The sequence below is a fragment of the Vombatus ursinus genome, unplaced genomic scaffold (genome assembly GCF_900497805.2).
Source record: "Vombatus ursinus unplaced genomic scaffold, bare-nosed wombat genome assembly UNPS02014449.1, whole genome shotgun sequence".
NCBI classification, from domain to species: Eukaryota; Metazoa; Chordata; class Mammalia; order Diprotodontia; family Vombatidae; genus Vombatus; species Vombatus ursinus.
The window spans coordinates 597,345-625,111 of NW_020954227.1; the positions used below are offsets into that span (position 1 = coordinate 597,345).

The window sequence follows — 27,767 nt, forward strand, 5'->3', positions numbered from 1 at the left end:
TAAAAAAGGGTAAACAGTCTGTCCTTATTGAATTCCATGTAATTAGTCTTTGGTATGTACCTTATATTTCTCTTGGTTCTTGTATGTCAAATCTTCTATTAAGTTCAGGTTTTTTTTTTTTAACAAAGTCCTGAAAGTCTCACTGTTCATTTAATGCCCATTTTTTTTTGATTCACGATTATTTGGCTTGAACCCCAGTTCTTTTGCTCTTCAACATATAGTGTTCTAAGACCTGTAATCTTTTAGCGTCACCACTACTAGGTCTTGTGTGATTCCACCATGATTGTGGCACCACCATGTTTAATTTTTTTAAATTCTTTCTTGTAAGTTTCTTTCAAGTAAGAGAAGTAGAGGAAAAACTGGGAAGAGAAATGAGAGTGATGCAAGAAAATAATGAAAAACAAGTCAACAGCTTGTTAGAGGAGGCCTAAAAAAATACTGAAGAAAATAACACCTTAAAAAATACACTAACCCAAATGGCAAAAGAGGTCCAAAAAGCCAATGAGGAGAAGAGTGCCTTAAAAAGCAGAATTGACCAAATGGAAAAGGAAGTCCAAAAGCTCACTGAAGAAAATACTTCCTTAAAAATTAGAATGGAGAAATTGGAAGCCAGTGACAATTTGAGAAATCAGGCACTGTAACACTAATCCAAAAGAATAAAAAAAAAAGAAAAGAATGTGAAATATCTCATTGGAAAAACAATTGACCTGGAAAATAGATCCAGGAGAGATAATTTAAAAATTATTGAACTACCTGAAAGCCATGATCAAAAAAAGAGCCTAGACATCATCTTTCAAGAAATTATCAAGGAAAACTGCCCTGAGATTCTAGAATCAGAGGGTAAAATAGAAATTGAAAGAATCCACTGATCACCTCCTAAAAGAGATCCCCAAATGAAAACTCTCAGGAATATTATAGCCAAATTCCAGAGTTCCCAGGTCAAGGAGAAAATATTGCAAGCATCCAGAAAGAAGCAATGCAAGTATTGTGGAAACACAATCAGGATAACACAAGATCTAGAAGCTTCAGAGGGCTTGGAATATGATATTCCATAGGTCAAAGGAGCTAGGATTACAACCAAGAATCACCTACCCTGCAAAACTGAGTATAATCCTTCAAAGAAAAAAATGGACATTCAATGAAATAGAAGACTTTCAAGCATTCTTGATGAAAAGACCAGAGCTGAATAGAAAATTTGACTTTCAAATACAATACTCAAGAGAAACATGAAAAGGTAAACAAGAAAGAGAAATCATAAAGGATTTATTAAAGTTGAACTGTTTACATTCCTACATGGAAAGATCATATTTGTAACTCATGAGGAAAAAAATATATGTATAGATGGATAGATAGACAGATTGATAGAAGGCACAGGGTGAGTTGAATATGAAGAGATAACATCTAAAAAGTAAAAGTAAGAGGTGAGAGGATTATACTGCGTGAAGGAGAAAGGGAGAGGTAGAATGGGGTAAATTGTCTCACATAAAACAGACAAGAAAAAGCTTTTACATTGGATGGGAAATGGGGAAAGGTGAGAGGGAATGAGTGAATCTTACTCTCATCCGATTTGGCTTAAGAAGGGAATAACATACACACTCAATTGTGTATGGAACTCTGTCTTATCCTACAGGAAAGAAGGGGGGAAGGGGACAAGAGGGAGGGATGATAGAAGGGAGGGCAGATTGTGGGAGGGGGTAATCAGAAGCAAACACTTCTGAGGAGGTTCAGGGTCAAAAGAGAGAATAGAATAACTTGGGGGCGGGATAGGATGAAGGGAAATATAGTTAGTTTTTCACAATGTGACTACTGTGGAAGTGTTTTGCATGACTACACATGTATAACCTATATTGAGTTGCTTGTCTGCTCAATGAGAGTGGATGGGGAGGTAGGAAGGGAGAGAATTTAAAACCTAAAGTTTTAAAAACAAATGTTAAAAATCGTTTTTACATGCAACTGGGAAATAAGATACACAGGCAATGGGGTATAGAAATCTATCCTGCCCCATAGGAAAATAGAAGCGGAAGGGGATAAGAGAAGGGGGTGTGTGATAGAAGGGGGGGCAAATTAGGGAAAGGGGCATTCAGAATGCATGCTATCTGGGGGGGGGGGGAAGGGTGAGATGGGCAGAAAATTTGGAACTCAGAATCTTGTGAATGTTGAAAACGAAAAATAAATAAATTAATAAAAATATAACAAAAAAAAAAGAAAGAGGGGAAAAAAAAGATTCTAGATCTCCTTTTCTAATTGTTTGACTTTCTTTTCATAATCTTGTTCTTGGATTTTTTTTGTTAGTTTTTCCTAAATCTCTCATTTGATTTTTAAAGTCTTTTTTAAGTTCTTCTGTGAATTCTTTTTGGGCAGGTGACCATTTGACGTTACTTTTCAGGGTAGAAGAGGGTTTCTTTGCTTCAGTATCCTCCTCTAAAGATGAATTCCAGTCTTCTCTTTTCCCATAGTAACTCTTCACAGTTGTATTCTTTCTCCTTTGCCTGTGCATTTTAAAAAAATTTGTAGTAGCTTAGTTCTGGGGCATGGTAGATGGTGCCTCTAGTCACAGATCTTCCTTTAGTTCTCCTCTCTGTCCTAGAATTGGAACCCAGCCCTCCAGCCTCCTGTAAGTGCCTGCAGCCAGTAGTGTCCCCACTCCCCTGTGGGGACAGCATGTGCTGGTTCCTTCTTGCCCCTAGTGGTATCTCTACAGAACAACTGAGTCTGGTGTTCTTTGTCAGCAGAGGTTTCCTTGATCTTCCCCTCAGATGCCCAAGATCCCTCATTGTCCAGGGGGTAAAAGTTCCTATGTCTGGGGCCCAGGCAGCCTCCTAACCCAGCTAACCCCAGGGCTTGCAGCTTGTTGTTTAAGCAGACCTAACCTGGAGGTGTTTATTCTTCAAAGGAACCAAACCTCATCCTGTGATTTTTTTTTTTAAATTTTTTGGTGAGGCAATCGGGGTTAAGTGACTTACTCAGGGTCACACAGATAGTAAAGTGTTAAGTGTCTCAAGCTGGATTTGAACTCAGGTCCTCCTGATTCCAAGACTGGAGCTCTATCTACTGTGCCACCTAGCTGCCCCCATCCTGGGATTTTTCTTCAGATCTTCTCAGATTGTCCCAGGAGGCCCCCTGTTCTGCCCCTTCTCTTACTTATTTTTGCTGCTCAATATTCTAATAGTCTATATTCAATAGTCTAACCTGAGGCCCTATTTCATCACTTTTGGGGGACGAAATCTTGAGAGTTTGGGATCTTGTGATCTACTCTGCCATCTTCCCAGAATCCTATCTCATTTTTTTTCTGACGTTATTTTTTTTCTCACTATGTAATGCTCCCTATTAATTCTTTTCTTGAAAAAAGTATTCATAATATAAAGGTATTTTAATCTACAAATCTTTGGCTTCTTTCATTTCTTCTTCCTAATCCTTGCTTTCCCTTATATTTATCTTCATCTTCATTTTTCCCACTTTTGCATTGAAGTCCTCAAGTATTATATATATATTTGATACCAAGAATCTATATGTGATGTAGATATGAAAAAAAAATACAGATTCTTTCCTTAAGGAGCTTATAAGGTCAAGATGAGGTGAAAGAGAGGGATAAGGATAACATATCCATGCTAGAATATACTACAATATGATAATTAAAAAGGAAAAGTTCATTTAACTGGGAGAGATTAGGGAAGGCTTCATGGAAGAAGAAGGAAAGGTGTTATTTTATAGTGTGACAATTGAGATTGGATTAGCTGAGCACTCGGTGGTGCTTTGAAACATTAACAAACCATACATGGCTCATTGCTCTGCTTTCTGTAACCTACAGGTAAGCAGTCTGACATTTAATTACCTAATTAATCAGCTACCAGGTGGCCAATGGGGAAACAAGAGTGAGGGTAGGAAATTAATTCATGACATGAGAGATAATGTGGGCCCAGGGATTGTAGAGTACAAGGTGATTATGGGAGACAGTGAGTAGTCTATTTTTGTTAAAATGCAGACTATGTCAAAGGGCTAAGGTTGGAAATGTAATCAAAGGGTCTTGAGAGCTAAGATAAGTAATTTGTACTTTATTCACTAGTCAAGGGGACCCATTGAAAGTTTTTGGAATGATGTAATGAGATATGATCAGTTTTTTAGGAAGATCGCACAGCAGTAGAATGGATAAAAGAGGGAAGAGACTAAAAGCAAGAAGCTACGTGAGAAGAAGCTGAACTAGGGTAGTTTCAGTGTGAGTGGGAAGGACAGATCAGATTTGAACTACACTTCAGATGTAAAATCAACAGGACCTGGTGATGTGGTGTATGAACAAGAGTTAAGTGTCAAAAGTGATTGAATTTTAGAGCCTCAGTGTCTGGGAGAATAGTGATGCCATTAAAAGAAATAGAGAAGCTAGGAGTAAGAAAAGATTTCAAGAGGAAGATGATTAGTTCAGTTTTGGACATGTTGATTTTGAGGTACCCAGCAGGTGGCTGGAAACTTAAGACTGAGGCAAGGATTGTTAAGAAGTATGTATGAAAATTATTTCTATGTAGATAAATAACTGAAGCCAAGGGAGGGGATGAAATCACCAAGGGAGAAAGTTTAGAGGCAGAAGGGGGCTATGATCAGAGCTTTGAGAGACAGTCTTGTTTAAAGGGAGGACAAGAAGTCAACAAAAAGAACAACAAAAAAAATTCAGAGAAGTACAAGGAAGTTAATGAGAATAAAGTGGCAAACAAGATAGATAGAAGACAAGAGAGGAGACCATCAAGAAGAAAGGGATAATTAATAAGGCCTTTCTTCCCCCAGAAGGAGTAGAGAGAGCACAGGAACAACAGATAAAATGTCTGAGAAGCACATAAGTGCAACTTCTGAACACCAAAGGAATTTGACTAATTCCTATGTTCATCCTTATCTAACTTACTCATGATTAGTGCATTAAAAAATTCCTAAGGTAAGATTATCCTGCTTTGGCAAATCTGCAAAGAACTTCAGCTCCTTATATTCAGCCTGTGGTTCTGGGGAGGACTGCAATATTTCATTCCCTCATAGAAAAAGGAAGGAAGGAAAGAAAAAAAGAAGAAGAAAAGGAAAGAAAAGAAAAAGATTGAGACCTGGATTATCACATCTTCTTGAATCGTGTGTGCACGTGTGTGTGTGTGTACCACTGATGGTCTGTATAGCATTATTAAAGTCCAGATAAGAACAAACTTTTCTGGAGCTATACCTCCATTCCTTGAATAGTCTTGTAAAAAAGTCAGCATTTTTATTAGAGTGGTGGCAATGGAAGCTGGAATGCAGGGGGTTGAAAAGTGAATGGGTGATGAAGAAGTGAAATTAACAAGTACAAATTATTCTTTCTAGAAGTTTAGTAATGAAAAAGATATAGGATAATACCTTGAGGTGGATAACAGAGGCAAGACAAAATTTTTATAGGGTGGGGAAATGTATGCACATTTGTATGTTGAGGGAAAGGAACCAGTAGATTGGAAGAGATAGGACATTCATGAGAGAGCATATTATTGATGTAGTAAAGTCACAAAAGAGACAGGAAGATATCAGGTAAAAGGCAAGATATCTTGGTAAGAAAGATGGTTATGTTTTCTTCTCAGAATTGAATCAAAAAGGACAAAATGGGCGAACATATTTATAATAGTGTCTGAGGAGTGTTAAAGGAGTTCTTGTTAATCCAAATCTTTTCAGTGGTAGGGATGAAGTCATCTGAAGAGAGTGACAGAGGAGGTAGAATTCATTAGTTAAGGAGAAGACAGAAGATTGAAGTAACTACCATGGAGAATGTCATAGGCAACAAGAGTTAAAAAGGATTTCTCAGTAACAGTAAAAACCCAGTTGAATCTCAACAGGATAAATATATAGTGGATACAGTTAGCATAAAGATTTCTATTAGTGCTTTGCTTCTTGGATTAGGAACAGAGGAGACAGATAGAGGAATTACTCAAGTTTGAGAATTATTAAGACAGGAAACATAAAAGGGTACAGTAGAAGCAATATTTACTCCATGTAAATGAGACTAATTTTTTTCTAAAAGGCAAAGCAAGACTTGCATTGTCCCAAGAGACAAGGGTTTGAAACACTGATTCAGCTTCCTGATCACCGTGTTAAAAAGCCCAGTCAGTGAATGATGAAGTTGGATGCTCCTCAGACTTTATGGACTTGCTGATGCTGTGTGAATCACCTAATTGGATCCACCTTCATAAGGAAAAAGTATAGCTGTGTCCAGATGAATCAATATTGTATCCTTGTGGTATATCCTTTCTATTCTACTATTAAGTTAACTTTCTTTGTTAAATGTTAAGTGTCCTATGAATATTTCTTTCTTCATTACAATATTGAATCTGAACCACTAGATCAGCCTGAGTTAAGCCTGGTCCAAAATATTTGGCATTATCAGCAAAATTATTTTGTAATGACCTCATGATTAACCTTGTGGTTTGAAGTGGGGAAAGAACAATGTGGAGGAAGGGAGTCCTCAAGATATTGGGTGCCCTGATAGGAAAACCTTGAATCTTTTGGCTGCTATTCTTCTGGCCACACATTTCAAGTACTCTTGATGGGTCAGGAAAGGTTACATTCACTGACCCAGGGGGATGAAAAAGTAAATTTTCATTGAATATCCAGCAATTAGATGAGATAGATATGAATGTATTGTATCTTTTAAAAGCATATTGTATGACAGATGTTCTAATAAACCTTGTCTTTGACCGAAAAAATAAAAAAAGCATATTGTAAGGATGATCAATGCTATTTGTTGAATTTTGACAACTTTACATTTGAAAATGATTAGGATTTCCAGACCAACCAGCTATGGTAGATCTAAGTCCTTTCTGAATACTGTTAATTTTGGGATTGTCTAAGAATCATGTTGAAAGAATTTTTGGGACTGTATGACATTCAGAAAGCCATCAAGGACTATGCCAACATGACTTTGTTGAGACTCTTTGATGATATGAGGGAGGCACTGAAAATTGCAATGTTTAAGCCTCTCTGGGATCCCAAAATACTTAATGATATTGGGGCTGGACAAATGTGCCCCCACTGATTTGCTGAGGACAGAAAGTATTGAAAGGGAGAGTATAATGGGGAAAAACAAATGAGCCATTGGTTTTGGGCTGGACCTGACTCAAACCAATTTCATTTGGTTTTATATTAATTTGGTTTGGTAATATCACACCTCAGTTTAGATCTGATGTTAGAGGAAAATGAGATATTCATAGGTAATTTGACAGTTAACAAAAGGAGATTTACTTAACCATAACAAGAGATGAATATTTAACAACTATATTTATCAAGGACAACTTGAGTTGATTTGGTGCAGTAAGGCTCCCTTGCCGCTGGCATACTATGGTGGTGCATACTATGGTGATATACCAGTCAAAGATGGCTGTTTGTCCTCAGGCAACCATGAAATGATGTCAGTGGACCAAGTCATTAGTTCCCTTAGTCAATTATGTCTTGAAGATAGTTTCAATAGCTTTTAAGAAAAGCAAAACAGAACAAAACTATCCTACCTTTCAAGGGAGCAGAGGTTAGAATATTGTTCCCACCAACACTCCCAAATCCTGATTTAAGAAACCTTGAGTCACTTCTAGTGGGCCTCATTTTGGGTACTGAAGGATTTGGTACTTTGGAATGATGCAGCAAACACTGGAGATTTTGTTGTATCCTTCCCCCATGGCAGGACCATGGGGCTGCTTCAATTTCAAAGGAGAAATAGCTTCCACTATCACTCTGGTGTATATGTCTTGCTTACTTTCTTAGTCTCTGTCTCTTTTCTCTCTGTTTCAGTCTTTGTTTCTCTGCATCTCCCACCCTCACTCTCTCTATCTGTTTTTTGTCTGTCTCTCTGTCTCACTGTCTTACTTCTTCCATTGTTTCCCCCATCTGCCTCTGTCTCTCTGTCTCTATCTCTCTCTGTTTCTCTGTTTGTCTCTCCCTTTCTGTTTCTGACTCTTCCTCCTCCCTCTCTCTCTGCCTTTTCCCTCCTTTTCTTCCCTCTTTCTGTCTCTGTCTCTTTGTTTCTATCTGTCTCCACTTTTTTCTGTCTCTTGTCTCTGTGTATCTCTCTTCCAGGGAGAGTCCTTCTTTCACTCCAGCAAGAATGATGACTTCTTGTACATGGCTGCGTGTGCTGGGCTAGAGGAGCCTAAATTTAGTTCTCAAGTCTTTGGCTTCCTTTTATGCTTTGTATTTCTTTCCTTAATCATAGGTAAGTGAACAAAGATCCTGAGATTTCCATTTCTACCTTTGGTAGCCTTATGAGTTCAAGAGGTTAGGGACTCTTGGGTCCCTTAGTCAGGGCTGACAGGCAGGAGGAGTTTCTACATTAGAGAAGGTGAGTATCAAAATGAAGAGGAGCTCAGACCATATCTTGGATGACCAAACCATCTGGAATTGTCTATGTTATCCTGTGTAGCCATTTCTAACCTCACAAATATGCTAGATCCTTCAGGGGCCTCCAGACAGACAACAGAGAGAGCAGTGCATAGACGTTAGTAGAGGAGGCTATCAAGGTGAACCTGCCCTTGGAACTGTTGGGGATGTAACATAAGCCTGGGGGAGTGGGAAGGAGTTTGGCCCCCAACAGAGAGGGCAGTGACTCAGACACCAGGATAGCGAGTAGCATAGGCAGGCCCATTATAACTCTTTGCTTACTATAATCTGGAATTGATCAGACCCTTCTGCATTGCTGCCAGTTGGGCCCTCTTCCCAGAGAGAGCCTGGGGAACTAAGTGGTGGAATTGTTGCTATATAATGCTATCTAATGACAGCTGAGGTGAAAATATTTCTGCATAACTACCCCACCCCCACAGAAGGGAGAAGTTTCTCAGTAGAGACCTCTAAAGGAGCAAAATTTTGGTATTCTCTCATTGAGTTCTGAGGGAGGGGAATGTTCTGGTTGGTGGGTTAGAGAATACTGAATGAATGGTAATAGAGTGAAACTTTGGTGCTGACTGAAGTCCTAACCTGTGGTACTGCTTGGCTAATGCCTTGAAAGCATAATCATCTGATCTGTGGCCCCAGTGAATCCATTGTGGACTGGTTCTGATGTCAGCTCCACCACAAGGACTGAATTCCTTCAGGAGGTCACTACATTGCCTGTTTTTTTTTTTAATTCTCTCTCTCTCTCTCTCTCTCTCCTTTTTTTCTCCCCCTCTTTCTTGGTCCCCCCCCCCCCCCCCCCAGGATTTTCTTATGCTTTCAAGTCTCTGAGGATGAGATTGTCTAATAATAGTCATAAGGACATTCAAGTGGTAAAAGGTCCCCTAGAATTGTGGTATCAAATACATGGCCTGCAACACTTCCAAGTGAGACCTGTAACAGATTAATATGTAATTGGGAAATATTTAACAACATAAATAAAAAATATAATAAATACATATAGTATTAATTTGTGTTTTTTTCTAAGTCAACATATCGCCCACAAGGTTCTTTCTGTCTGGTTTAGTGGCCCTTGTTTCTATTTGAGTTTAATACCACTGGCCTGGGAAGACTTTTAGACCCTTGCTATTTAGGGCTAGGATAAGATGAATGAAACATCTATTTCATATAAGCTAGGCTAGTCCCCCCCCCCCCCCCACATGGCAATGAATCTAGCCTTAAGATGTAATTGGTCTAGAATCTCATTTCTTTCTATTCCAGAGTCTGAAACCCTGGTTTAGCATGAGTCAGACACAGCCTAGAACAACGTGTAAAGTGACAAAAGATTCAAAGATGGAAGATACTGAAGTGGCTAACTTTTGGGTCAAGACTGGGATGGGTGGGAAGAGAGGTCAGAACAATATTGGTAGATAAGCAGAATAGGGAGGAATTGAGTGATTGAGGTAATGATGAGAGAGAAGAAAGGGTTATCTACAAGTATGAGGGTGGAAGAAGTGGTGGGATAGGACCATTCTTCCATGGTGGTAGATCAAGGGTGAGGTGTTTACTCCTTTCCTGGCATGGGTGCTGGTCTATGAGTGACCACAAGCACATTTTTTTGCCTTGGAACTGTGAGGAGGATTCCCTTTCCACCGCTACCACAAACTCCACCATACCAATGCTCCTCATCGCCCCAGAACCACCACCCAGGACTGCAACCCAGATCCGAGCATGGACAAAACAAGAGAATCCTGCCTTAGCACCAGTAAAGAGATGCCTACAATCCCCCTCTGATCAGCAGCTTGATCCCCCCACCATCTGTGGGCCAAGAGCTCCAGAAGCAACCACTGCTGCTGTGGTCACTGCCCTGGAGCTGCTCTGGGGCCAGGGCTTCTTTTTTACCTAGGTCCAACAGACCTTTCCCACTGACTCTCTAAGTTGTCTTTGGTGTTTGTGGGTTGAGAAGTCTGGAAACAGCCACAGCTGCCCATGATTCAATCCCATGAGGCCTGCTCCAGGTTTACTGAGGCCTGGTCTTTGCCTGCACAGGCCATGCTAAACTGTGCTCCTCTTTCAGCCAGGTGCAACAGACCTTTCCCATCAACCATCCAGTTTGTCTTGGACTGGAAGTTTGTTTCATTCTGGCTTTTTGTGGGATCTGCTGCTCTAGAATTTGTTTAGAGTAATTTTTTACAGGTATTTGGAGGGGTTTGGGGGATAGCTCAAGCAAGTCACTGCTTTTACTCCACCATCTTGGCTCTGCCCCAGGGGTTCCTTCTAACTCTGAGATTCTGATTCTATGAAAGTAATAGCCAAGAAAACCCAAATATTCTTCCCTTAAATGGAACTGTACTCTCATATGAATGTTGGCAAAGTCTTCTTTGCCAAAGGCTTGTGATTTTTTGGAAAACCATAAAATAAAAGTAATAATATTACAATACTTTCCTCACAGTAACCCGCTGAAATGACAATGTAAGTATCAGTATTCCCCTTTAAAATTAAGGAAACTGAAATTTAGAGAGGTGAAGAAATTTTCTTACATCATAGTAAATAGCAGACTCGAGATCTAAATGCAGATCTCCCAACTCTTTTTCTAGGGCAGGATCCATGACAGCTGTCATTAAATAAATATTAAATTTCTTTGTATATTGGGAAAAGGAAAATATATTGCTTTCAAAAGTTCCTGAAAAAACCCTGGTGTTTTCTGCTCAAATGTTAATAATATTAACTAGAATTTATATTGCTCTTTAAGGTTTGGAATACGTTTTATATAAGTTATCTCATTTGATCCTTACGACAACTCTGTGAGGTGGTAGGTACTCAATCCTCATTTTGTAGATGAGGAAATTGAGGCTAAGAGATGTTAAATGATTTGCCTAAAGTCACACAGCTAGTAAGTATTTGAGATAAGATTCATATGTACATCTTCCTTAGGCTACTAAGTAGCTTACTAGATAGAGCAATGGGCCTGGAATCAGGAAAATGTATGTCCAAATTTGGCTTCAGATGATTACTAGTTGTGTGACCTTGGGCAATCCAGTTAATTTCTGTCTCAGTTTCATCAACTGTAAAATGAGGACAATAACAGCACTTACTGCTCAGGATTGATGTGAAGGTCAGATAAGATGATATTTACAAAGTGTTTAGCATAAGTGCCTGGCACATAGTAGGTGCTATGGCCCTCCCTTCCCCCATACTGCTTATGGCCCTCCCTTCCCCCTTTCTGACTCCAAGTCAGGGGTGGGGAACCTGTGGCTAGATGAGGCCCTCTAGGTCCTCAAGTGCAAACCTTTGATTCAGTCAACACTAACCCTTTGATTCACTCAAAGCGCCAGCACTTGAGGACCCAGAGGGCCACATGTGGCCTCAAGGCCACAGGTTTCCCAGCCCTGCACTTGATCAAACTGAGCCACCTAGCTACCCTTGAATTCTTTGTCAAAACCCCACTCAAAGTATCTGAAAATTTCATAGAACACTTCACTTTGCCTATGCAGAAAGTCTGAATGGAATCATAGATATGGAAAAGAACTCAGAGGCCATCTAGTCCAACCTCTCATTTTGCAAACAAGGAAATTGAGGTCTAGGAAGGTTCAGAGACTTGTTTAAGGTCACAGATAACAAGCATCAGAAGTGAGCATTGAACCCAACTCTGCTTCTGGAGCCAGTGCCCTTTCTATAGTGTCAGGACATACTGGTGTTGTGTCGTTTCAATTTCTGTCCTTTCAAATCAGGAAATGTGGTTACTTAATCTGACATTCATTTGCCATTCAAATTTCTTGAGCAACAAAGACTTGGTGTGAATTCCCAAGTTATTACTATAGCTAGCAAAGCCAATGAAATACCAGTAAAAGTGTTTTTAAAACATTTTAAAAATATGTAAAAATTTTTATACAACTGTCATATAAACATTGTTGTCATAATATGATTTACAACCTAAGAGATGATGAGTCAAAGAAGTTGAAGCAAGCCTTGCTTTGAGTATATGAGTTTTCTGAATGGGCTGGTGGAGTTTCTCTGGGTCCCACAAGAGGAAAGAAATACCCAGTGTACATTTGGTCCTTATTTATAGCTATTTATGTCCTCAGAAAGATAGATTGACGGCTGCTACGTAACCTGTAATGCAATGGTTTCTTGTGATTCCCTTTCATTTGTGAATTTGTTAATGGAATTCAGAACTCTAATTCAGAACTTTAATAATATAAGTGAATCCTTGAAATTTTTCAAAGCAATTTATCCTTGTTACAGTTTCTTCTCTGGGAAACTGAAAAGAAATCTGTATTGGGTGAAATGGTTTAGGATGAAATGTATGTAGATGTCTTTAAAAAATTGTAGAATCCCAATCAAATTAGCCAGAATTGTGGGCATCCAGAGGTAGATAGTTTTTGGATATGTAAAGAAACGATTGCCATCAACTTAGATCATTTAAAGAAAATTACTTGGGAACTTTCTAATATTTCCATATGTAGTGGCTCTGGGGATTTCACTGAGGATAAGAAGGGGAAAACCATTTACCAGAATGGATCTATTTGATTAGAAAATTTCACAAATTTCATGGACCCAGCTGTACAAATAAAACCTCCCTTGCAGGTGGAATTCACTCCGTGCGGACTGGAGAAGGGTGGGTAACCTTGGAACCAGAATAAAATGCAGAGGAGATGGCTGAGCCAGTTGATTTCACTAGTGCCTGGTTGGTAGGAGAAGCAAAATCTTTGCCAGACTCAGAGTTTATTTTAAGTGTAACTAAAAGGAACTAAGTACCAGTTACCACAAGCAAGGGTGATCTTTATCTTCTTTTTTTTTCTTTTCTTTTTTTTTTTGGTCTGTGGGAAGGGGAAGGAATCTTGAAAGATTCCAGCAGCTGCAGGCTTCAGAAAGAGAAACTCTCCCGCACATTTCTTAGGTGTCTTGGATTTTTCCAACACTACTTTGCATTCGAAAAAAAAATTAAGGAGACAGTTTAATACACTTCTAAGCCTATTACACCATGTAGATGTTAGCAAGTAACCAAACATTTAATAGTCAGCATTTTATCCCCAGAAAATGTTTATATGTACTGGGCAGTGATTGTTTTGCTAAGGCTCTGTGCTATCCTACTTTACTTGGGTTTCCTCATGAAAAATTCTGCCAGGGCACCTGTAAGACCTCACTTTGAGAGATGGTTAATGTGTTAATTACGCAGAACCCAAAAATGTAAACTGCAAACAAATGAAAGCTACATTTACAATCAATCAGTTTTATGACCTTCTGATGGTGAAAATATCAACACTGTTTACTCTGGGAGACCTCACAGCATTCCAGAACATCTGGGTCCTTAAGTTTCAGTTAAAACCAAAGAAGACGTGCTCATTTATCAGAGCCTGTGCACTATAGCTAGCTGGACTGTCTTGGGATTGTTTTTCCCTAAAGAAATATAGATTTCTTTTAATTTCAGAATTATCTTAGGTGGTTTTTAAATGATCTGTCATTTCGGTCTTCCTGTCTCCCTTCAAAATAATGAATTAGGACTGTTTTCTTTCTATAAATTGTAATCTGATAATCTCTCCTTCCCTCCCTCTCTCTCCATCTTCTCTCCCTCCTTTCTTCCTAATTCTCTCTCTCTCTTTCTCCCTCTCAATTTCTCATTCCTCCTTCCATTCCCTTTCCCCAACACACTAGGCGGATCTAGGCTTAGACTGGCAACGGTCAGGCTTGGCACCTTTGCTAGTATGTGTTCTTTAGTAAATCATTCAATCCCACTTTACCTCTGTTTCTCTGCCTGAAAAATGGGGAGAAAATTACTTAACCACATAAGTTAGTAGATTACTTTGCCATCATTAAACCCCAAAATATCAATGAAAAGTGTATTTATAACAAAATGTGGTGAGATAAATGTTTACAATAATCTGTGGTTTATTTTTAAAGCTAATATTGCTGAGCTTTTTCAATGAAAACTTCTGGACCCACACGCAAAGCTTTAATACCTAGAAAATATGATTTGTGAAGTGTCAACAGAGACCAAAGATCTCTAAAATCTGCTTCTTTTGCAGAATTCTTTCCAAAATTCATTTTGCCAATGTATTGCAATATAGGCACATGAACTCTGATTGCATTGTGGGATTATTAAACATCTCAAAGGATTTATCAGTAAAATCTCAAATACATTTTGCCCCAAGCACCTTTCTCTTCATTACTATACTGAGGAAAATCAAAACCATCTGGTTTTCATTCATTTGCATGTTACTCATCAAAAAATGTGTGCTATGCCCCCAGTAACATGAATGTGTTGTGCCAGTGGTTTCCAAATTTTATATAGCAAAGTCTTTTTTATAAAAAAATTCATTACTTATCTATCTTTTCATAACATAAACTATGCAATTAATTTTCTTAGTTTGCATTTTATTCAAATGAAAAATTATTATTATTCAATATTCAATATTTGTATGCTTTTATAATTCAATATTAAAATAAAATAATTTATTATAGTACAAATCATTGGCTTTTAACAAAATAATATATATATGGATATTTATTATTTTTTCTTTTTCTTTTGTTAAATTAATTAATTTATTTTTAGTTTTCAAAATTCACTTCTACAAGATTTTGAGTTCCAAATTTTCTCCCCATCTCTTCCCTCCCCCCAATCCCAAGACAGCGTGCATTCTCAATATCCCTTCCCCAAATCTGCCCTCCCTTCTATCACACACACCCTTCTCTTATCCCCTTCCCCTTCTATTTTCCTGTAGGGCAGGATAGATTTCTATACCCCATTGCCTGTCTATCTTATTTTTCAGTTGCAGGTAAAAACAATTTTTAACATTTGTTTTTAAAACTTTAGGTTCCAAATTCTCTCCCTTCCTCCCTCCCTACCCACCCTCATGGCAAGCAACGTGATACAGGTTATACATGTGTAGTTGTGTAAAACACCTCCATAATAGTCATGTTGTGAAAAACTAACTATATTTTCCTTCATCTTATCCCACCCCATTTGTTCTATTCTCTCCTTTGAGCCTGTCCCTTCTCAAAAGTGTTTGCTTCTGATTTATCCCTTCCCCCAATCTGCCTTCCCTTCTATCATCTCTCCCTCTCTTATCCCCTTCCTCCCTATTTTCCTGAAGGGTAAGATAGATTTCTATATCCAATTGAGTGTGTATGTTATTCTCTCCTTAAGCCAAATCCAATGACAGTAAGATTCACTCATTCCCTCTCACCTTCCCCTACTTCCCTGCCACTGTAAAAACCTTTTCTTGTCTATTTCATGTGAGTTAATATACCCCATTCTACCTCTCCCTTTCTCCTTCTCCCAGTATAATCCTCTCTCACCCCTTAATATTTTTTTTTAGATATCATCCCTTCATCTTCAATTCACCCTGTGCCCTCTGTCTATATATGTATATATATATCTATATCTATAATATATATATACATATATATATATATATATATTCCCTCCCACTAACCTAATACTGAGAAAAGTCCCATGAGTTACAAATATCATCTTTCTATGCAAGAATGTAAACAGTTAAACTTAAATATGCCCCTTATGATTTCTCTTTCCTATTTACCTCTTCATGTTTCACTTGAGTCTTGTATTTGAAATTTTCTATTCCGCTCTGGTCTTTTCATCAAGAATGCTTGAAAGTTCTCTATTTCAGCAAATGTTCATTTTTTCCCCTGAAGGATTATATTCAGTAGGTGATTCTTGGTTTTAATCCTAGCTCCTTTGACCTCTAGAATATTATATTCCAAGTCCTCCAGTCCCTTAATATAGAAGCTGCTAAATCTTGTGTTATCCTGATTGTGTTTCCACAGTACTTGAATTGTTTCTTTCTTACTGCTTGCAATATTTTCTCCTTGACCTGGGAACTCTGGAATTTGGCTATAATATTCCTAGGAGTTTTCCTTTGGGAATCTCTTTCAAGAGGTGATTGGTGGATTCTTTCCATTTCTATTTTCTCCTCTGATTCTAGAATCTCAGGGCAGTTTTCCCTGATAATTTCTTGAAAGATGATGTCTAGGCTCTTTTTTTGATCATGGCTTTCAGGTAGTTCAATAATTTTTAAATTATCTCTCCTGGATCTATTTTCCAGGTCAGTTGTTTTTCCAATGAGATATTTCACATACTTTTCTTTTTTTAAATTCTTTTGGTTTTGTTTTTACAATTTCTTGATTTCTTATAAAGTCACTTGCTTCCATTTGCTCCATGCTAATTTTTAAGGAAGTATCTTCTTCAGTGAGCTTTTGGACTTCCTTTTCCATTTGGCCAATTCTGCTTTTTAAGGCATTCTTCTCCTCATTGGCTTTTTGCACCTCTTTTGCCATTTGGGTTAGGCTATTTTTTTTTTAAGGCAGTTAGGGTTAAGTGACTTGCCCAGAGTCACAGTGTCTGAGGCTGGATTTGAACTCAGGTCCTCCTGACTTCAGGGCCAGTGCTCTATCCACTGTGCCACCTAGCTGCCCCTGGGCTATTTTTTAAGGTGTTACTTTCTTCAGTATTTTTTTGGGTCTCCTTTAGCAAGCTGTTGACTAGTTTATCATGATTTTCTTGCATCACTCTCATTTCTCTTCCCAGTTTTTCCTCTACTTTTCTTACTTGTTTCTCAAAATCCTTTTTGAGCTCTGCATTGGCCTGAACCAATTCATATTTTTCTTGGAGGCTTTGGATGTAAGAACTTTGACTTTGTTGTCTTCTTCTGGTTGTATGTTTTGATCTTCTACCAAAGTAAGATTCTATGGTCTGAGTTTTTTTGCAGAGTTTGCTTATGTTCCCAGCCAATTACTTGAGTTATAAACTCTTTGTTAGGGTAGGGCTCTGCTTCCAGTGTGGAGAATGTACTGTCCCAAGCCTCAGGGGTTTTGGGCAGCTGTTTTCAGAGATACTTCTAGCGTCCTGTAAATTTTCAGTTCTTCCAAGGTGGTATGATCAAAGGAGAGGTGTTTACTCCTTTTCTGGCCTGTGCTCTGGTCTATGAGTGATCACAAACACTCTTTTCTGCCTTGGAACTGTGAGGAGGATTCCCTATCCACTGCCACTACAAGCTCCACCCCGCCAGTGCTCCTCCTCGCCCCAGAACCGCCACTCAGGACTGTGACCCACATCCAAGCATGGGCAAAGCAAGAGAATCCTGCCTCAGCATCAGCAAAGAGATGCCTTCAGTCTCCCTCTGATCAGCAGTTTGATCCCCCCACCATCTGTGGGCCAAGAGCTCCAGAAGCAGTTGCCACCTAGGGCTGTGCCAAGACTGGGGCCAGAACAGGCTCCTCTCTCACCCATGTCCAAAAGACCTTTTCTACTGACCTTCTAAGTTGTCTTCAGCATTTGTGGGGTGAGACATCTGGAAACAGCCACAGCTGCCCATGATTCAATCCCATGAGGCCTGCTCCAGGTTCATTGAGGCCTGTTCTTTGCTTGCACAGGCCATCCTGAACTGTGCTCCTCTTTCAGCCAGGTGCAACAGACCTTTGTGTCTTTTTGTGGGTTCTGCTGCTCTGGAATTTGTTTAGAGTAACTTTTTACAGGTATTTGGAGGGATTTGGGGGAGAGCTCAAGGAAGTCACGGCTTTTACTCTGCCATCTTGGCTCCATCCCCATGTATGTTTATTATTGATAAAAATCCTTTACAATTTTAATATTTGTAACATAAAAATAGAAGCCATATAATATTATTAGTGTGATAGGTGGACTTATTTTTTGGCCTATAGTTTAAAAAAATTTTCATTCCTGATACTGCTATTCATAATTCATTTTCAATCAATAATCAAAATTGTTATTTGTAATAGTTTTAATAGAAATAAAAATAAAATGTTAACTAGTAGTAAAATATGTCTCTTCATTTAATAAGCCAGAGAACTTTTTATTTCTTGTAGCCAAAAAATAAAAAAAAATTTCAGTTCCAAATGCTTATTTAAAATACTATTATAGGTAAGCCTAAATATAAAGTATTTGTCTATGAGAAATGGGCTCTTTATCTAGTCTGTTTAGAAATTGCTAGATTTTTAAAATGAAATAAGAATTATATTTGTAGACCAAGTGGCTAATAAATAGGCCTACTTTCTTCTATTTCATTAGCAAATCAGTTATTTTTAAATTGAGTAACAAAATATAATTTTATAAATTTATTATCCATTGACCTAACCTTTTCATAAATGCCTCCACTTTATCTTTCCAAAATATAGTAAAAATTTAAGAACCTTGAATTGATTTAGACTACTTGAGTTTTCAAAAATATTTACCAAATATTCAACTTTATTATGAAATTACTGTTATGAAATGAATTTATTTCATCTGTATTTTTGTCTCTAAGAAAAATGTCAATTTCTTCTTTTGGCTCAAATATTGGAAACTACTTTGGCATGATAAAGTCAGTGTGTTTAAAATAGTATAACAAAGTCACTACGCTTTGTCACACAATTTTGCAAAAGCCTTCATTTTAATGGATTTTTAAAAAATAAAGTTGATTGCTCTTGGAACAACTTGAAAAATCAATATACTCCTCCCTACTCATATCCCTTGGAATAGGATTAATGTGTCCAAATTGGACGAGGGGACACATTTTTAACTAGTGCCCATAGACCTATATTAAGGCACTATGATCTATCAGCGAAAGGTCCAATACCCTTAAAAAAAAAACCTTATAAATCATTGAATATTTCTCTTGACATAGCAGTGACAATTCATGTTAGAAAACCTAATTTCAAATCCCACCTCTGCTAATGACTTACCTGTGTGACGTTGGGTAGGTCAAGATCTCTCTTTGTCTCAATTTCCTTATTAGCAAAATAAAGGGATTATATTATATGTACTGTGATTCCTTCATACTCCAAAACTATGATCCTTGAAATTCAAGTAACATGTTTAACTACATTTTTGCTTCTTTCATTTGCAATGAAAAATAGAAATATTTTAGTTTCTTAATTAATTCCAAAGATCTTTGAGCTTATGGGAAATTCTCTTCCTTACCATATAATTTGCAAATGTAACCATTCAAAGCCACTTTGTATATAATCCACGAAGTACTGTTTCAACCATATAAATAGCTGCTGGTATCATCCCAAATTTTTTCCTATTGAATGAAGCTTTTTATACTCAGTAGTTCTATGAGCAACTATACCTTATACAAGCAATCCTTTCAATGACACAAATATGGTTTTTGAAAACTTGTAGTTTTGTCTATTAAAAGTACTTAATTTTCTCTGGAAAAATTCTAATATCTTGCCAGGACACTCTAAAGGTACACTTTCAAGTTGTTATTTCAGTTTGTTAAGATTGTCTGCAGCCAGAACTAAGATGGGCAACTTGGAGTTTCTATGTTAGAGGATCTTAGACCTTTAGCAAATCATGTCTCCTATCTGGGCCTCTATTAACTTATCTCTAAAATGAGAGAATTGGACTGAATGATTTCACAGGTACCTTCTAACACTAACATTCTAGGATACTATTGGTTTTAAGAAGAAAACTCAGTTCTTTTCTTTTTCAAATAAGAGTTAAGGGGATTGGCAGAATAGATGGATATTCCAGGATGAGAAAGCTGCACAGATTAATGGATATTTCAAGGTGAGACTACAACTGGGACATGTTGTTGAGATGGTGAGGAAACTGAGGCCTAGAGAAGTTATATGATTTGTCCAGGGTCATACAGGTAAGAAACGCTAAAGGCAAGACTTGAACCCCAGTCTTCTTGACTTTCAGTCCAGGGCTCTATCTGCTACCTAACACTGATATTAATATTGATGTAATACAAAGGTACTTGTAATCAATAATGTTTTTTATAACTATGTAATATTGCATACAATGACTTAACTTTAGTAGGTAGCTTTCCCTTATCAACTTCATGACTGATGCTATCATGCCTCTATGCAATATCTGAGGTTCGGAGACTTGATGTAAGAAAGCTTCCTCTTCTGGGATAAGAACACACTATTTGACAAAAACTGGAAAAGAGTATGGCAGAAAGTAGACATAGACCAAAATCTCACCAAAATATACCAAAGTATACCAAAATAAAGTCAAAATGGGTTCATGATTTAGATATAAAGGCTGATATTTAAACAAACTGGGAGAGCAAGAAATAGTTTACCTATCAGATTTATGGAGAACAGGAGAATTCATGACCAAACAGGAGATAGAGAACATTACAAAATGCAAAATGGATAACTTTGGTTATATTAAATTGAAAATTTTTGCACAAATAAAACCAATGCAACCAAGATTAGAAGGAAAGTAGAAAATTGGGAAAGAATTTTTACAACCAGTGTCTTTGATAAGGACCTCATTTCTAAAATAAATAGAGAATTAAGTCAAATTTATAAGAATACAAGTCATTCCCCAATTGATAAGTGGTCAAAGGATACGAACAGGCAGTTCTCAGATGAAGAAATTAAAGCCATCTATAGTCACATGAAAAAATATTCTAAATCACTATTGATTAGAGAAATACAAATCAAAACAACTCTGAAGTACCACATCTCACCTACCAGATTGGCCAACATGACAAAACAAGAAAATGATGAATGTTGGAGAAGATGTGGGAAAATTGGAACACTAATGCATTGTTGGTGGAATTGTGAAATGATTCAACCATTTTGGCACAGAGAGATAGGGCTATATGGATTGAATTCCTGAGAATCTGAATTTGACTCTTTTCTAGAAACATTATGAGCAGAATTTTTAAGAGGGCTTGGGTAGATATCCTAAGAGGCTGAATTCTGATGCTTGTATCGAGAATTGAGACAGGAGCAGTAACTAACTGATTGGAGGTTATCCTGCTGTTATCTTTTTCACAGATGATATATTATAAATAATTATTTGTCATTGTTTTATTGCTTGTTACACTGTTAATAAAATGTATAGCCAATACTTGATATTTACTTAAGCTTAGGAAATAAGAGGGTTTGGCATACAGAAAGATACAAACAAAAACTTATTGGAAAAGAAGGTTTTTTCTAATTCTTGAGTGAGTAATATTAATAAACTAGAGTTGGGACTCAGAGGTAACCAACTAATTAATGAGAGAGATGTTGCAATTTTAGTAATATATGAAGAAATGTCAAACTAGAACACTGTATTGCCTTGAAACTGGGGATGAAGGAATTAATAATAAAACAAGTAATGTCAAAAATAGAGAAAGGCTTGCCATCCAATGAGGCTACAATACAAGAAAACAGGGTTAGGGGAGGGAGTAGGTGATACTTGAAACTCACTCTCTTGTGAACTGGTAAAAGGAGGGAAGAACACAGGAAGAGAAATATATTTTACTCAACAGGAAAATAGGGAAAGGGGAGAAAGGAGAAGAAATGAGAGAAAGGGTAGAGTAAGGGAGCAATTTTGTTGTTGTTTTCATGACCCTGTCTGGTGTTTTCTTGGCAGAGATACTGGAATGGTTTGCCATTTCCTTCTCCAGCTCATTTCATAGTTGAGGAAACTGAGGCAAACAAAGTTAAGTGACTTGCCTAGGGTCACAGTTAGTAAGTGTCTGAGGCCAGATTTGAACTCAGGAAACTGAGACTTCCTGACTTCAGGCCTGACAGTCTATTCACTGCACCACATAAGCAAAACAAAGTCTAAGAATACAAAAATATATATATGTTTTATAGCTCTGTTTGAGATGACAAAGAATGAGAATCTGAAGAAGTGTCCATCAGTTGGAAAATATGTGAACACATTATGGTATATATTTGGAAATGAGATATAAAAACAAAAAATATGAATAGAAATGAAAAATAAAAGGTCATTAGAGTAAATGATGAGTAATAAAACCAAAAGGAATTACCTTTGGAGGAATGAGTTCCTCCATCCAATGAAATATTGCACAAAATCACCAGAAGCCTGTTAGCATTTAGAGGGAAGACTCTTGGAGGCTCTGAAGCTTGCCCAAACCCAAGTAGAAGAGGCTAGTAGGGAGGGAAATGCAGTTAGGTGGAGATTGTCCCTAGCCTGTAAGAGGTGTAGTAGAGGACAGAGCCCGGCCTCAATAGGTGAATGTACAGAAACCTGGGATCAGGTATTGCATATATATGTGCTTGCATATGCACACACACACATGTTCTTTGGGCTTTCCAAGATTTTTGAACCACCATAGAAGATGGGATCAAATTTTGCTTGAGGGCATGCTCAGGAAAGAAGATGTCTCAATACCAGGATAGCCTTAGTCATAGAGTACTTTAGGAATATTGAGACCAACACATTAGGTCAGATCCTGTTCCCACTGCAGCAGAGGGTGCAATTCCCAGTTGGTGATTGTTGAAAGAAAAGAAGGCAGAGATAATGCCAAGGCCTGTTCTCATGTTTTCACCAGGAGGAGGAAGAGGAGGCAGAAGCCATGAAATGGCAGAGAGTAGGACTTGATTCCAGCCACCTAATCCTTGTAGGGCAGTAGCATTTAGATTGAAGATGAGACAAGACCAGGGGTGTTCTCATTATTCCATTCAAGAATGCTCACCTAGAGTAGGCACAAAGAAATTGAGTCTGGAGATATGAATAAACAGAACATCCCAAATACAAAGAAGAAATGCTATTGGTTAAAATATTCCCCGGACATGTACTCAAAAGAGCAGAATAACTCCATAAAAAATACAAATAAAGCCTCAAGGGGAGGGGGAAAATGGATTTTGTCACAAGGATTTTGAGAGTGGATGGAAGAAATGAAGCAAGAGATTAAAAAATAAAATTAGAGGTCTTTGGGGAAAAATTGGAAGTATAATAAATAGCTTAGATCCAAAGGTGGAAATGGCGATGCAAAAAGTGGACCCTTTGTGAAAAAACAAACTAGAGCAAACAGTGCAATGACTCCATAGAAAAAGGAATATTAGCACAAAGTCAAAAGATGGAAAAGTTAGAATGAGATTTTAATATAAAAACAACTGAGTTGGGAAATGGGTCAAGGAGAAATAATTTAAGAATAATTGAATTTGGGACTTTCAGGTCACATGACCAAAACATAGTTGACTTAGGACTTTTATATGATTCCCACTAATTCTCAAATCCCCTTTAAAAGGGGACCTGTTCCAGGTTTAGAACAATCACAACTGCAAACCTTTGTGAATTAACAACAGAGAATGATTATCATTAAAGTGGTTACTCAGTACTCTTCACCAACTAGTCTCCAGGCATTCATCAATGATTTATAAACTGACCCTTCCATTTGTAGAAGTAATTTTTAAAATAGAGAAAAGAAAAAGACTGATTTACATGATAAAAAAGAAACAATAAGGAGTCATCAGGAGATGAAAAAACTATACAAGAAGTAAGCAAAATTTCAAGAGAGAGAAGTGAACCTAGAAACCCTTTCCATAAACCAATGTATTTTGTGAAATAAAATTGAAGAGTAGAAATTTTCATAATTGGGGAGGAGAGAGATGTGGTATAGAGGGAGAATGTGTGATGTGTATTATAGTGAACATGGGTGAACAGCAAAGGTATGACAATAGGGTTTTGCAGAAGAGAAGGATGTGAGAGAATAGGAAAGAGGGAGTGAAAGGGGAGGTCTCAACTCAACAAGGGCAGGTTTCTCACTAAAAATCACTCCCAGGTGGTAAGAGGTTTATTCTGGGGATAAGAAGTAGGGCCTTAAAGTGGATTTAATCTAGAGGATGTGGGACATTGGGAGATTACCTCCTCAAAGTGTTGTACATTCATGGAAAAACATACTGCCTCAGGAGAAAGGAAATGTGAGCTGCTAGGTGTGACTGGCATCCTTAAACATGGAATGGGGAGGAAGATAGATCAGAGCTTTTACAGCATGGCTAATGAGAAGGAGGCTCATTATGGGAAAGAAAGGGAGTAGAATTGGACCATGTAATTTATATGCAGGCTAGTTTTTGCCGTATCAACAAACATTTATTAAGCACCTTCTATGTCCCAAGCACTCTGTTAAGTGCTGTGGATACAAATAAAAGCAGCAATAACAACAACCACAGTCCCTGCTCTCACAGAGCTAACAGTTTAATAAGTGAGTCAATATATATTAAAAAAATGTACAAATAAGGTATGTACAGAATAAATTGGAAGTAACTTCAGGGGAAAGGCACAGCTTTAAGGTAGGACTTGGGTGGGGGGAGGGAAGAATATATTTAGTTCTGTTTTGAACATGTTAATTTTAGATGTTTTTGGAAAATATAGTTCAGGATGTCTGATAGACAGCTGGAGATTGGAGATTGGAGGTTAGGGTGGGATAAATAGATCTGAGAATCATCAGCATAGAGATAATAATTGAATACACTGGAGTTGATGAGATTACCAAGTAAAATAGTATAGAGGGGAAAAAAAGAGGACCTGGGACAGAGTCCTAGAGGATATCTGTGGTATGTAGGCATGAACTGGATAGATATAACAAAAGAGACTGAAAAGGGGTAATCATACAGGCAGGAAGGAGGACCAGGAGAAATCAATACAGAAAAATCTAGGGAGAAGAGAGTTTCAAGGAGAAGAAGTAAAGGTAAAGGTAAAGGTAAAGGTAAAGGTAAAGTAAAGAAGTAAAGCTACAGAGGGGTCAACAAGTATGAGGACTGAGAAAAGGTCATTAAATTTGGCAATTAAGAGATCACTAGTAATTTTGGAGAGAACAATTTCAGTTAAATGATGAGGTCAAAAACCAGAATGCAAAGAGTTGAAGGAGGGAAAGAAAAGGAAGTGGAGGCATCTATTATAGATGACCTTCTCAAGAGTTTAGTCGCAAATAGGAGGAGATACAAGAGGCAACAGTTAGCAGGGATAGATAATTGAGTGAAAAGTTTATTTTTTATTTTTTTTTATTTAGAGAATTAGGTTGTGCAATAGGGAAGCAACTAGTAGATTAAGAAAGATGAAAAATTAGTGAGAGAGTAGGAATGATAGAGGGAGCAATCTTCTGGAGAAGAAGGGATACAATGGGATGCTTTGTGCAAAGAGAATGGCCACATCTTTGTGTGAGAAAGGGGTGAAAGAAGAGATACTGGTGGAAGGCATCTGAGTGAAGTGAGATGACAAGAAGGGGAGAAGAGGGAACTCTTAGTGAATGACCTCAGTTTTTTCAGTGAAATATGAGGAAAGATTTTCAACTGAAAGGGTTGAGAGGAGTGAGACCCATGGGAGGTTTGAGGAGGGATGAAAAGGCATGGAAATGGCACAATGGAGAGTGGGATAGTGATTTAATTAGGGAGGTATAAAAGGATCACATTATTATAGTGAAGGCCCAGTTGAGATTATGTTACATAAATTTGTAGTGTACCTAGATAGTTCAGTTTTCTGATTTTCTCCTGTTTCTTTCAGCAGCATGGGAGTAGGAACAAAGGCAGCTGAGGGTGGGAGTAATCTAAGGCTAAGGTTTATCAGAGAAAGATTGGCAATAGGATAAAGGGTCAAGGGACTTGAGGGAAGAAGACAGCGTAGAGTTGAACTGATTGGCTAAAGAGTAAAGATTGGGAAAGAAGGGCAGTACAGCCAGTACAGGGGTGATGGCCTGGGAAAGAACTGAGAGTGGAGAGACTGGAGATCATGATGAGGATGAAGAATAGTCTTTGGGGTTGCAAAGTAGAGAGAGATAGACTGACAACAGATTGTGATGAAAAACAGCTTTTATCCACATTATTCCTCTTATGAATTGATACTTCTAATAATGAGGCATAATAAAAAAAAGAGACAATAGAGCAAGATCTATAAAGGTGATAACTGAGAAGCTGGTTAGAGAACAGAGCTCTAAAGTACTATTTCAGAAGCTTTAGCGCCATAATGAACACAGAGATTAAAGAAGGAACAAATGAGGATATATACCATGAATTAGGAAATAGAAGTTCAGAATAGATAGGAAAGGAAGAGAATTGATTAAGACTACAAAGCAAAGAAATTCAATTTAGAAAAAAAGTACAAAAAGCAAACAAGCAAAATAATTTGGAGGGAGAAAAAAAGAGAAGATTTTGGACTAACCACTTAAATTAGAAGGAAAAAAGATGGAAAAAAAATAACTAGCAAAAGGAAGAAAGAAATTAATAATGTAAGTTAAAAAACCCCAAACTGAGGAAAGAGGTTAAAAAAGAACACGAAGAGAGTAATGTGGAATAGAGAGGCTGTAGGAATTTGATTACAGCAAAGAAGTTTAAGCACAATTGATATGGTCTTACTTAAAAGAGGAAGGGGGAAAAGCTTTTTTTTTTAAAAGCGATATTAGAGATTAAAAAAAAAAAGAAAAACATAGACCACTCATAACTCTGAATGGATTAAACAATCCAATAAAATGAAAAAAAGTGATAGAATTGATAAGAAAACAAAACCCTATAATCCATTGCTTATAAAGAAATGAATTTAAGAAAAAAAGACATATCAAGAGGGAAAAGTGAGAGGCTGGAACAAAATTTTTTACGTATCAGTTATATACCGCCCCCGCCCTGAAATTTCAATCATACTATTAGACAAAGCAAAAACAAAGATTCACAATATCCATGATGATAATCAAGTAAATTATATTTTACTGAAAGGGAACATAAACCATGAATTAATATCATTATTAAACTCATATGAACCAAATGGCATAGTGTCTAAATTCGTAGAGGAAAAAATAATTAAAATGGAAAAAGACATAGTAACACAATAATAGTAGACTTTAGTGTTTCCCCCTTAAAACTAGACAATTCTAACAAAAAGATAAACAAAACTAAAAAAAACTTTTGGAGGGATAAAATATTTATGACACCTTTTGAATAAGACTAATAAATATACATATTACACAACACCACACGGCAGTTTTTCAAAAGTAGGCCAAGGCAAATAAAATAAGAAAAAAGGAGAAATATTTATCATCCTTTCCACACCATAAAAAGCAAAAGTGACAATCAATTCAAGGAGCATGAGCAAAAGTTAGACCTAAATGTAGATTTGATGAAGTCCTAAGCAAAATTTGGTCAAATAACAAACCATAAAATCAATAACTATGTGAAAGACAAAGAAAATTATATGACAACAAACCAAAATTTCTGAGACTCTTCTAAACTAGATGTCAGATGAAAAATTATATTCTTTTTTTTTTTTTTTTTGGTTAGGCAATGGGGTTAAGTGGCTTGCCCAGGGTCACACAGCTAGTAAGTGTTATGTGTCTGAGACCGGATTTGAACTCAAGTCCTCCTGACTCCAGGGCCGGTGCTCTATCCACTTCACCACCTAGCTGCCCCCCAAAATTATATTCTTAAAAAAAGCATTAATGAAACAGAAAAGATATTGATTAATTAATTGCAATTTTTAAAATTAGATAGCCAACAAGTAAATTAATCTTAATGAGAACAAAGAGAAAATCTTGAAAATTAGAGGAGAAATAGGTAAATTGGAAACAAAAAAGAGTATGGAACTGGTAAACAAGAATAAAAGTTCTTTTTAAAAAGTAATAAAATTGAGAAGATTCAAGATGGCAGAGTAGGTCAGAAAATTTCAAACACTCAAGATTTTCCTCCACAAAAGGGATGAAATAGTGCCTCAAGGAAAATAT

General features: G+C 37.3%; 1 pseudogene; it reads left to right on the forward strand.

Annotated features, from left to right (window-relative positions):
- The first annotated feature begins 2,538 nt into the window (after positions 1–2,538).
- Positions 2,539–27,767, forward strand: part of LOC114042431 — a 49,704-nt pseudogene continuing 24,475 nt past the window's right edge.